Here is a 10,062-nt window from a genome sequence, read left to right on the forward strand (position 1 = left end):
ACTTTTTTTTGAATTTTATTTATTTATTTATACAGCAGGTTCTTATTAGTTATCTATTTTATTCATATTAGTGTTTATATATCAATCCCAATCTCCCAATTCATCCCACCTTCACCTCACCACCCCGTGCTTTCCCCCTTAGTGTCTATACGTTTGTTCTCTACATCTGTGTCTCTATTTCTGCCTTGCAAACTGGTTCATCTGTACCATTTTTCTAGATTCCACACATATGCATTAAGAGATGATACTTGTTTTTCTCCTTCTGACTTCACTCTGTATGACAGTCTCTAGGTCCATCCACGTCTATACAAATGAACCAATTTCGTTCCTTTTTATGGCTGAGTAATATTCCATTGCACCACATCTTCTTTATCCATTCGTCTGTCGATGGGCATTTAGGTTGCTTCCATGATCTGGCTATTGTAAATAGTGCTACAGTGAACACTGGGGAGCATGTGTCTTTTTGAATTATTGTTTTCTCTGGGTATATGCCCAGTAGTGGGATTCCTGGGTTATATGGTAATTCTATTTTTTAGTTTTCTAAGGAATGTCCATACTGTTCTCCATAGTGGCTGTATCAATTTACATTCCCACCAACAGTGCAAGAGGGTTCCCTTTTCTCCACACCCTATCCAGCATTTGTTGTTTGTAGATTTTCTGATGATGCCCATTCTAACTGGTGTGAGGTGATAATACCTCATTGTAGTTTTGGTTTGCATTTCTCTAATAATTAGTGATGTTGAGCAGCTTTTCATGTGCCTCTTGGCCATCTGTATGTCTTCTTTGGAGAAATGTCTATTTAGGTCTTCTGCCCATTTTTGGATTGGGTTGTTTGTTTTTTTAATATTGAGCTGCATGAGCTGTTTATATATTTTGGAGATTAATCCTTTGTCTGTTGATTCACTTGTAAATATTTTCTCCCATTCTGAGGGTTTTCTTTTCGTCTTGTTTAGAGTTTTCCTGTGCTGTGCAAAAGCTTTTGTTTCATTAGGTCCCGTTTGTTTATTTTTGTTTTTATTTCCATTACTCTAGTAGGTGGGTCAAAAAAGATCTTGCTGCGATTTATGTCAAAGTGTGTTCTTCCTATGTTTTCCTCTAAGAGTTTTATAGTGTCCAGTCTTACATTTAGTTCTTTAATCCATTTTGAGTTTATTTTTGTGTATGTTGTTAGGGAGTGTTCTAATTTCATTCTTTTACATTTTATTGTCCAGCTTTCCCAGCACCACTTAGTGAAGAGACTGTCTTTTCTCCATTGTATATCTTTGCCTCCTTTGTCATAGACTAGTTGACCATAGGTGCGTGGGTTTATCTCTGGGCTTTCTATCCTGTTCCATTGATCTGTATTTCTGTTTTTGTGTCAGTACCATATTGTTTTGATGACTAGCTTTGTAGTATAGTCTGAAAACAGGGAGTCTGATTCCTCCAGCTCCGTTTTTTTTCCCTCAAGATTGCTTTGGCTATTCGGGGTCTTTTGTGTCTCCATACAAATTTTAAGATTTTATTGTTCTAGTTCTGTGAAAAATGCCATTGGTAATTTCATAGGGATTGCATTGAATCTGTAGATTGCTTTAGGTAGTATAGTCATTTTCACAATGTTGATTCTTCCAGTCTAAGAACATGTTATATCTTTCCATCTGTTTGTGTCGTCTTTGATTTCTTTCATCAGTATCTTATAGTTTTCTGAGTACAGGTCTTTTACATCCTTAGGTAAGTTTATTCCTAGGTATTTCATTCTTTTTGTTGCAGTGTTGAATGAGATTGTTTCATTAATTTTTCTTTCTGATCTTTTCTTGTTAGTGTATAGGAATGCAAGAGATTTCTGTACATTAGGATTGTATCCTGCAACTTTACCAAATTCATTTATTAGCTCTAGTAGTTTTCTGGTCGCATCTTTAGGATTTTTTATGTATAGTATCATGTCATCTGCAAACAGTGACAGTTTTACTTCTTGTTTTCCAATTTGTATTGCTTTTATTTATTTTCTTCTCTGATTGCTATGGCTAGGACTGCCAAAAGTATGTTGAATAATAGTGGCGAGAGTGGACATCCTTGTCTTGTTCCTGATCTTAGAGGAAATGCTTTCTGTTATTCACTATTGAGAATGATGTTTGCTGTGGGTTTGTTGGGTATGGCCTTTATTATGTTGAGGTTGGTTCCCTCTATGCCCACTTTCTGGAGAGTTTTGATCATAAATGGGTGTTGAATTTTGTCCAAAGCTTTTTCTGCATCTATTGAGATGATTATATGGTTTTTATTCATCAGTCGTTAATATGGTGTATCACATTGATTGACTTGCGTATATTGAAGAATCCTTGCATCCCTGGGATAAATCCCACTTGATCATAGTGTTTGCTAATTTGGATTCTGTTTGCTAGTATTTTGTTGAGGATTTTTGCATCTATATTCATCAGTGATATTGGTCTGTAATTTTCTTTTTTTCTAGTATCTTTGTTTGGTTTTGGTATCAGGGTGATGGTGGCATCATAGAATGAGTTTGGGAGTGTTCCTTCCTCCGCAATTTTTTGAAAGAGTTTGAGAAGGATGGGTGTTGGCTCGTCTCTAAATGTTTGATAGAATTCACCTGTGAAGCCATCTGATCCTGGACTTTTGTTTGTTGGAAGATTTTTAATCACAGTTTCACTTTCATTACTTGTGATTGGTCTGTTTATATTTTTTATTTCTTCCTGGTTCAGTCTTGGAAGGTTATACCTCTCTAAGAATTTGTCCATTTCTTCCAGGTTGTCCATTTTATTGGCAGAGAGTTGCTTATAGTTAGTAGTTTCTTATGATGCTTTGTATTTCTGTGGTGTCCATTGTAATTTCTCCTTTTTCATTTCTAATTTTATTGATTTGAGTCCTCTTCCTCTTTTTCTTGATGAGTCTGGCTAAAGGTTTGTCAATTTTGTTTATCTCCTCAAAGAACCAGTTTTTAGTTTTTTTGATCTTTGCTATTGTTTTCTTTGTTTCTATTTCATTTATTTCTGCTCTGATCTTTATGGTTTCCTTCCTTCTACTAACTTTGGGTTTTGCTTTTTCTTCTTTCTCTAGTTCCTTTAGGTGTAAGGTTAGATTGTTTATTTGAGACTTTTCTTGTTTCTTGAGATAGGCTTGTATTTCTCTAAACTTCCCTCTTAGAACTGCTTTTGCTGCATCCCATAGCTTTTGGATCATGGTGTTTTCATTGTAATTTGTCTCTAGGTATTTTTTGATTTCCTCTTTGATTTCTTCAGTGATCTCTTGGTTATTTAGTAATGTATTGTTTAGCATCCATGTGTTTTATGTCTTTTTTTTAACCTGTAATTTATTTCTAATCTTATCGTGTTGTGTTTGGAAAAGATGCTTGATGTCATTTCAGTTTTCTTAGATTTACCGAGGCTTGATTTGTGACCCATGATGTGATCTATCCTGAGAATGTTCCCCATGTGCATTTGAGAAGAAAGTGTTATTGGCTGTTTTCGGATGGAATGTCCTATAAATATCAATTAATAGTAGGGAACTTTAAAACCCCACTGTGAACAAAAGACAGATTATCTAGATAGACAATCAATAAAGAAACAGTGAATTTGAACAACACAATAGTTCAAATGGACCTAACAGATATATGTATAGAATGTTTCATCCAAAAATAGTGGAATACACATTCTTTTATGATAAAAACTGTCAACGTTGGGTATAAAAGTTATGTACCTCAAAATAATAATGACTGTATTTGACAAGTCCATAGCTAACATCATACTTAACAGTGAAAGGCTGAAAGCTCTTCCTCTAAGATCATGATCAATACAAGGGTGCCCAGTTAAACCACTTGTATGCAACATGGTACTGGTAGTCCTAGCCAGAGCAATTAGGCAAGAAAAGAAATAAGAAACATCCAAATCAGAAAGGAAGTAGTATAAGTGTCTGGTTGCAGATGACATTATTTTATATATAGGAAACCCTAAAGACTCCACTGAAATCTTGTTAGAACTAGTAAACAAATTCAATAATTCCAAGATAAAAAATCAGTGTATAAAAATCAATTGTGTTTCTATACACTTATAATGAATTATCTGAAAAGGAACTCAAGAAAACAGTCTCATTTACAATATCATCAAAAGTAATAAATTTAAGCAAAGTGAAAGACCTGTACACTGAAAATGATAAGACATTGTCAAAAGAAATTGAAGAAGACATATATACATGGAAAATATCTTGTGTTCATGGATGAGAAGAATTAATATTGTTAAACTATCCATACTACTTGAAGGCATCAAAAAATTCAATGAAATTCCTATCAAATTTCCCATGGTATTTTTCACAGAAGTAGAAAAAGAAATTAAAATTTTTATGGAACCACAAAGTCAAATTTGGCAACCCAAATTGCCAAAGTCACCTTGAGAAAGAACAAAGCTGGAGGCATCGCTTTTCTTGATTTCAAATTATATTAAAAAGCTGTAATAATTAAGAAGTATAGTCCTGGCATAAAAACAGACACATAGATAAATGGAACATAATTGAAAGCCCAGAAATAAACCCATGCATATATGATCAACTAATATTTGACAGGGGAGCCAAGAATACTCAATGGGGAAAAGGTAGACTATTCAATAAATGGTGTTGTGAAAGCTGGACATTTCCATGGAAAAGAATGAAACTGGACTCCATCTTACACAACTGAGAAAAATTAACTTAAAATGGATGAAAGACTTAAATGTAAGACCTGAAACCATAAAACTTCTAGAAGAAAATGGGAAAAATCTCCTTGATGTTGGTGTTGGCATTTTTGGATATGACACTAAAAGCACAAGCAACAAAAGCAAAAGTAAATGAGTGGGACTACATCAAACTAAAAAGCTTCTACACAGCAAAAGAAACAGTCAGCAAGTGAAAAGGCAATCTATGGGATGGCAGAAAATATTTGCAAACCATATATTTAATAAGGGATTACTATCCTAAATATAGAGATTCATACAACTGAATAGCAAAAGATTCTAAATAATTGGATTAAACAATGGGTAGAGGACTGGGATAGGTGTTTTTCCAAAGAAGATATACAAATGGCTAACAGTACCATGAAATGGTCCTTAACATCACTAGTCATCAGGGAAATGCAAATCAAAACCACAATGAGGTATTACTTCACCTGTTAGGATCGCTGTTATCAAAAGGCCAAGAGACAAAATGCTGGGAAGAATGTCGTGAAAAGTAACACTTGTGCCCTATTGGTGATAAAGTAAATTGAGGCAGCCATATGGAAAATTATATGGAGATTCCTCAAAAAATTAAAAATTGAACTACTCTTGTGATCCATCTATCCCATTTCTAGGTGTATAGCCTAAAGTAATGAAATCATTTCCATAGGGAGAGATAGCTGCACTCTCATGTTTATTGTAGCATTATTTACAATAGCCAATATATGGAAATAATTTATCTGTTGACGGATGAATGGATAAGGATGTCCTATACAGGTTTCACTCACTATTCGAAAGCAGAGTGTTCCTATGAAACCTTTCTTAAGCTGAAATGGTGTAAAGTGAAGAAGCAGTTACCTTAGGATACATACATTTTGCTAATGGATGCATGAAATAAATCTGGATAAAGCACAGATGCTCACAGACACAGTTCAAACTATAGTGGCTTGATGCTGAGATGCTGAGTGTAGTTCATGGGGAAGGAGCTTGGTGGTGCCATTCTTGCTACTCCAGGTACACACTGCTTATATAATGGCCTCACTGCAAAACAAGCGCTGAACACTATTTTTACTTTTTGCCTTTTTTCGTATATGTGAAAAATCCTCCTCAGATTTCTTTTGATTAACAAAAACAGGTTCTAAAAGCCAAGTAGTGTAAAGCAAGCCTTTGAAAAGCAGGAGGTATATATTTATATATATATATATATATATATATAAAATAATTAATATAGTGTGTTAATTATTGATATCGATAATATATAATCATTGATGTATAATATGATTATTCATACATAGTATTTTCTAAATAATATAAATAATAATATTCAGCCATAAAAAAAGAAAAATATCCTACGATTTCCAACAACAAGGATGGAACTTGAGGGCTAAGTGACATAAGTCAGAGAAAGACAAATACTGTATGATACCACTTATATGTGAAATCTGAAAAAACTGGACTCAGAAACAGAGAGTAGAGTTGCAGTGGGAGAGAGGAATTGGGTGATGATGGTTAAAAGGTACATACTTCCAGTTATAAGATGAGTAAGTTTTGGGGATCTAATATATCACATGCTTGAAAATTGCTAAGAGAGCAGATCTTAAAGGTTCTCACCACACACACACACACACACACACAGGTAACTATGTGAGGTGATGGTTGTGTTAACTGGCCTTACTGTGGTAATTATTTTGCAATATATATGTCAATCAAATCATCACATTGTGTCTCTTAAATGTACTCAGTGTTGTCAATTATATCTCACTAAACCTGGAAAAATAAGGGTTAAGATGTTTTCTTATTAGAACACAGATGGATTTGTATTGAACTGCAAAGCAAGTGCTTTTGGAGGCTACCTACCTTCTTGGATCCTGTCATAAACCAAAACACCTCCGATGGCAACTCTGTTATCCTCTATGCCTATATTCCTAAGTAATTTTTATTACCTCATTATTCCTCTGTCACTTTCAATTCTGTCACTGCTCAATCTTCCTGTCATTTCTTAGTTTGAATCCAAAGAGAAAAAAGAAGTACATTGGCCCCAGCATTTTTTAAAAATTGAACCAGTTCTCATTTAATGTGACAAACCAACCCAATAGATTCACTGCCCTTGGATTAGATGTCTAGCCCAGGAACACTGACTTCTTGTCCTGTGGGGGCATGGACACGTGGTACAAAGCCTGGCTGCCTAATGATTGCATTCATCAGGGATAATGGCTTCAGCGGCTTGCTGTGGTACTGGCAGGCAATGCATTTGGCCTATGCAGAGTAGCAATTTGTTCTCACTGATAAAACACTGATAAATAACTATACTTTTTTCAATGTTAGTCACTAATTTACATTTTTGCAGTGCCTTATAAGCTAAAATTATGTTCACTTATGTAACTTCATGTGATACTTCATATTAAAATAAAGTCTTACTCTTTAATTTTTAAAATATCTTTATTGGAGTATAATTGCTTTACAATGTTGTGTTAGTTTCTATTGTACAACAAAGTGAATCAGCTATACATATACATATATCCCCATATCCCCTCCCTCTTCCGTCTCCCTCCTATCCTCCCTATCCCACCCCTCTAGGTGGTCACAAAGCATCAAGCTGATCTCCCTGTACTATGCAGTAGCTTCCCACTAGCCATGCATTTTACATTTGGTAGTGTATATCTGTCAGTGCTACTCTCTTGCTTCATCCCAGCTTCCCCTTCCCCCTCTGCGTCCTCAAGTCCGTTCTGTATGTCTGCATCTTTATTCTTGCCCTGCCGCTAGGTTCATCAGTACTGTTTTTTTAGATTCCATATATGTGCATTAGCATACAGTATTTGTTTTTCTGACTTCACTGTGTATGACACACTCTAGGTCCATCCACTTCATTACAAATAACTCAATTTTGTTCCTTTTTATGGCTGAGTAATATTCCATTGTATATATGTGCCACATCTTCTTTATCCATTCATCTGTTGATGGACATTTAGGTTGCTTCCATGTCCTGGCAATTGTAAATAGTGCTGCAATGAACACTGTGGTACATGTATCTTTTTTTTTTTTTTTTTTTTTGCGGTACGCGGACCTCTCACTGTTGTGGCCTCTCCCCCTGCAGAGCACAGGCTCCGGACGTGCAGGCTCAGCGGCCATGGCTCACGGGCCCAGCCGCTCCGCGGCATGTGGGATCCTCCCGGACCGGGGCACAAACCCGTGTCCCCTGCATCGGCAGGCGGACTTTCAACCACTGCGCCACCAGGGAAGCCCTACATGTATCTTTTTGAATTATGGTTTTCTCAGGATATATGCCCAGTAGTGGGATTGCGGGGTCACATGATAGTTCTATTTTTAGTTTTTTAAGGAACCTCCATACTGTTCTCCATAGTGGCTGTACATTCCTACCAACAGTGCAGGAGTGTTCCCTACGCTCCACACCCACTTCAACATTTATTGTTTCTGCATTTTTTGATGATGCCCATTCTGACTGGTGTGAGGTGATACCTCATTGTGGTTTTGATTTGCATTTCTCTAATGATTAGTGATGCTGAACATCTTTTCCTTTGTTTGTTGGCAATCTGTATGTTTTCTTTGGAGAAATGTCAATTTAGGTCTTCCACCCATTTTTGCATTGGGTTGTTTGTTTTTTTGATACTGAGCTGCATGAGCTGCTTGTATATCCTGGAGATTAATCCTTTGTTAGTTGCTTCATTTGCAAATATTTTCTCCCATTCTGAGGGTTGTCTTTTCGTCTTGTTTATAGTTTCCTTTACTGTGTAAAAGCTTTTAATTTTCATTAGGTCCCATTTGTTTAGTTTTGTTTTTATTTCCATTACTCTAGGAGGTAGGTCAAAAAAGATCTTGCTGTGATTTATATCAAAGAGTGTTTTTCCTATGTTTTCCTCTAAGAGTTTTATAGTGTCTGGTCTTACATTTAACTCTTTAATACATTTGGAGTTTATTTTTGTGTTTGGTGTTAGGGAATGTTCTAATTTCATTCTTTTACATGTAGCTGTCCAGTTTTCCCGGCACCACTTATTGAAGAGGCTCCCTTTTCTTCATTGTATGTCCTTGCCTCCTTTGTCGTAAATTAGGTGCCCATATGTCTATGGGTTTATCTCTGGGCATTCTGTCCTGTACCATTGATCTAAATTTCTGTTTTTGTCCCAGTACCATATTGTCTTGTTGACTGTAACTTTGTAATATAGTCTGAAGACAGGGATTCTGATTCTTCCAGCTCTGTTTTTTTCCCTCAAGATTGCTTTGGCTATTCAGGGTCTTTTGTGTCTCCATACAAATTAAAAAATTTTTTTTGTGCCAGTTCTGTAAAAAAATGCCATTGGTAACTTGATAGGGATTGCACTGAATCTGTAGATTGCTTTGGATAGTATAGTCATTTTCACAGTATAGATTCTTCCAATCCAAGAACATGGTGTATCTTTCCATCTGTTTGTATTGTATTTGGTTTCTTTCATCAGTGTCTTATAGTTTTCTGCATACAGGTCTTTTGCCTTCTTAGGTAGGTTTATTCCTAAGTATTTTTTTCTTTTTGTTGCAGTGGTGAATGGAAGTGTTTCCTTAATTTCTCTTTCTGATATGTTGTTGTTAGTGTACAGGAATGCAAGAGATTTCTATGCATTAATTTTGTATCCTGCAACTTTACCAAATTCATTGATTAGCTCTAGTAGTTTTCCAGTGGCATCTTTAGGATTTTCTTTGTATAGTATCATGTCATCTGCAAACAGTGGCAGTTTTACTTCTTCTTTTCCAGTTTGTATTCTTTTTATTTCTTTTTCTTCTGTGACTGCCATGGCTAGGACTTCCACAAGTATGTTGAATAATAGTGGTGAGAGTGGACATCTTTGTGTTTGTTGTTCCTGATCTTAGAGAAAATGCTTTCACTTTTTCACTATTTAGAATGTTGTTTGCTGTGGTTTTGTTGGATATGGCCTTTATTATGTTGAGGTAGGTTCCCTCTATGCCCACTTTCTGGAGAATTTTTATCATAAATGGGTGTTGAATTTTCTCCAAAGCTTTTTCTGCATCTATTGAGATGATCATATGGTTTTCATCCATCAGTTTGTTAATATGGTATATCACGTTGATTGATTTGCGTATATTGAAGAGTCCTTGTATTCCTGGGATAAACCCCACTTGATCATGGTGTATGATCCTTTTTTTTTTTTTTAAAGAAGATGTTGGGGGTAGGAGTTTATTATTTAATTAATTTATTTTGCTGTGTTGCGTCTTCATTTCTGTGCGAGGGCTTTCTCTAGTTGTGGCAAGCGTGGGCCACTATTCATTGCAGTACACAGGCCTATCGCTATCGCGGCCTCTCTTGTTGTGGAGCACAGGCTCCAGACGCACAGGCTCAGTAGTTGTGCCTCATGGGCCTAGTTGCTCCGCGGCATGTGGGATC

This window comes from Monodon monoceros, unplaced genomic scaffold (assembly GCF_005190385.1).
Source record: "Monodon monoceros isolate NGI ecotype Baffin Bay Population unplaced genomic scaffold, NGI_Narwhal_1 Super_Scaffold_20, whole genome shotgun sequence".
NCBI classification, from domain to species: Eukaryota; Metazoa; Chordata; class Mammalia; order Artiodactyla; family Monodontidae; genus Monodon; species Monodon monoceros.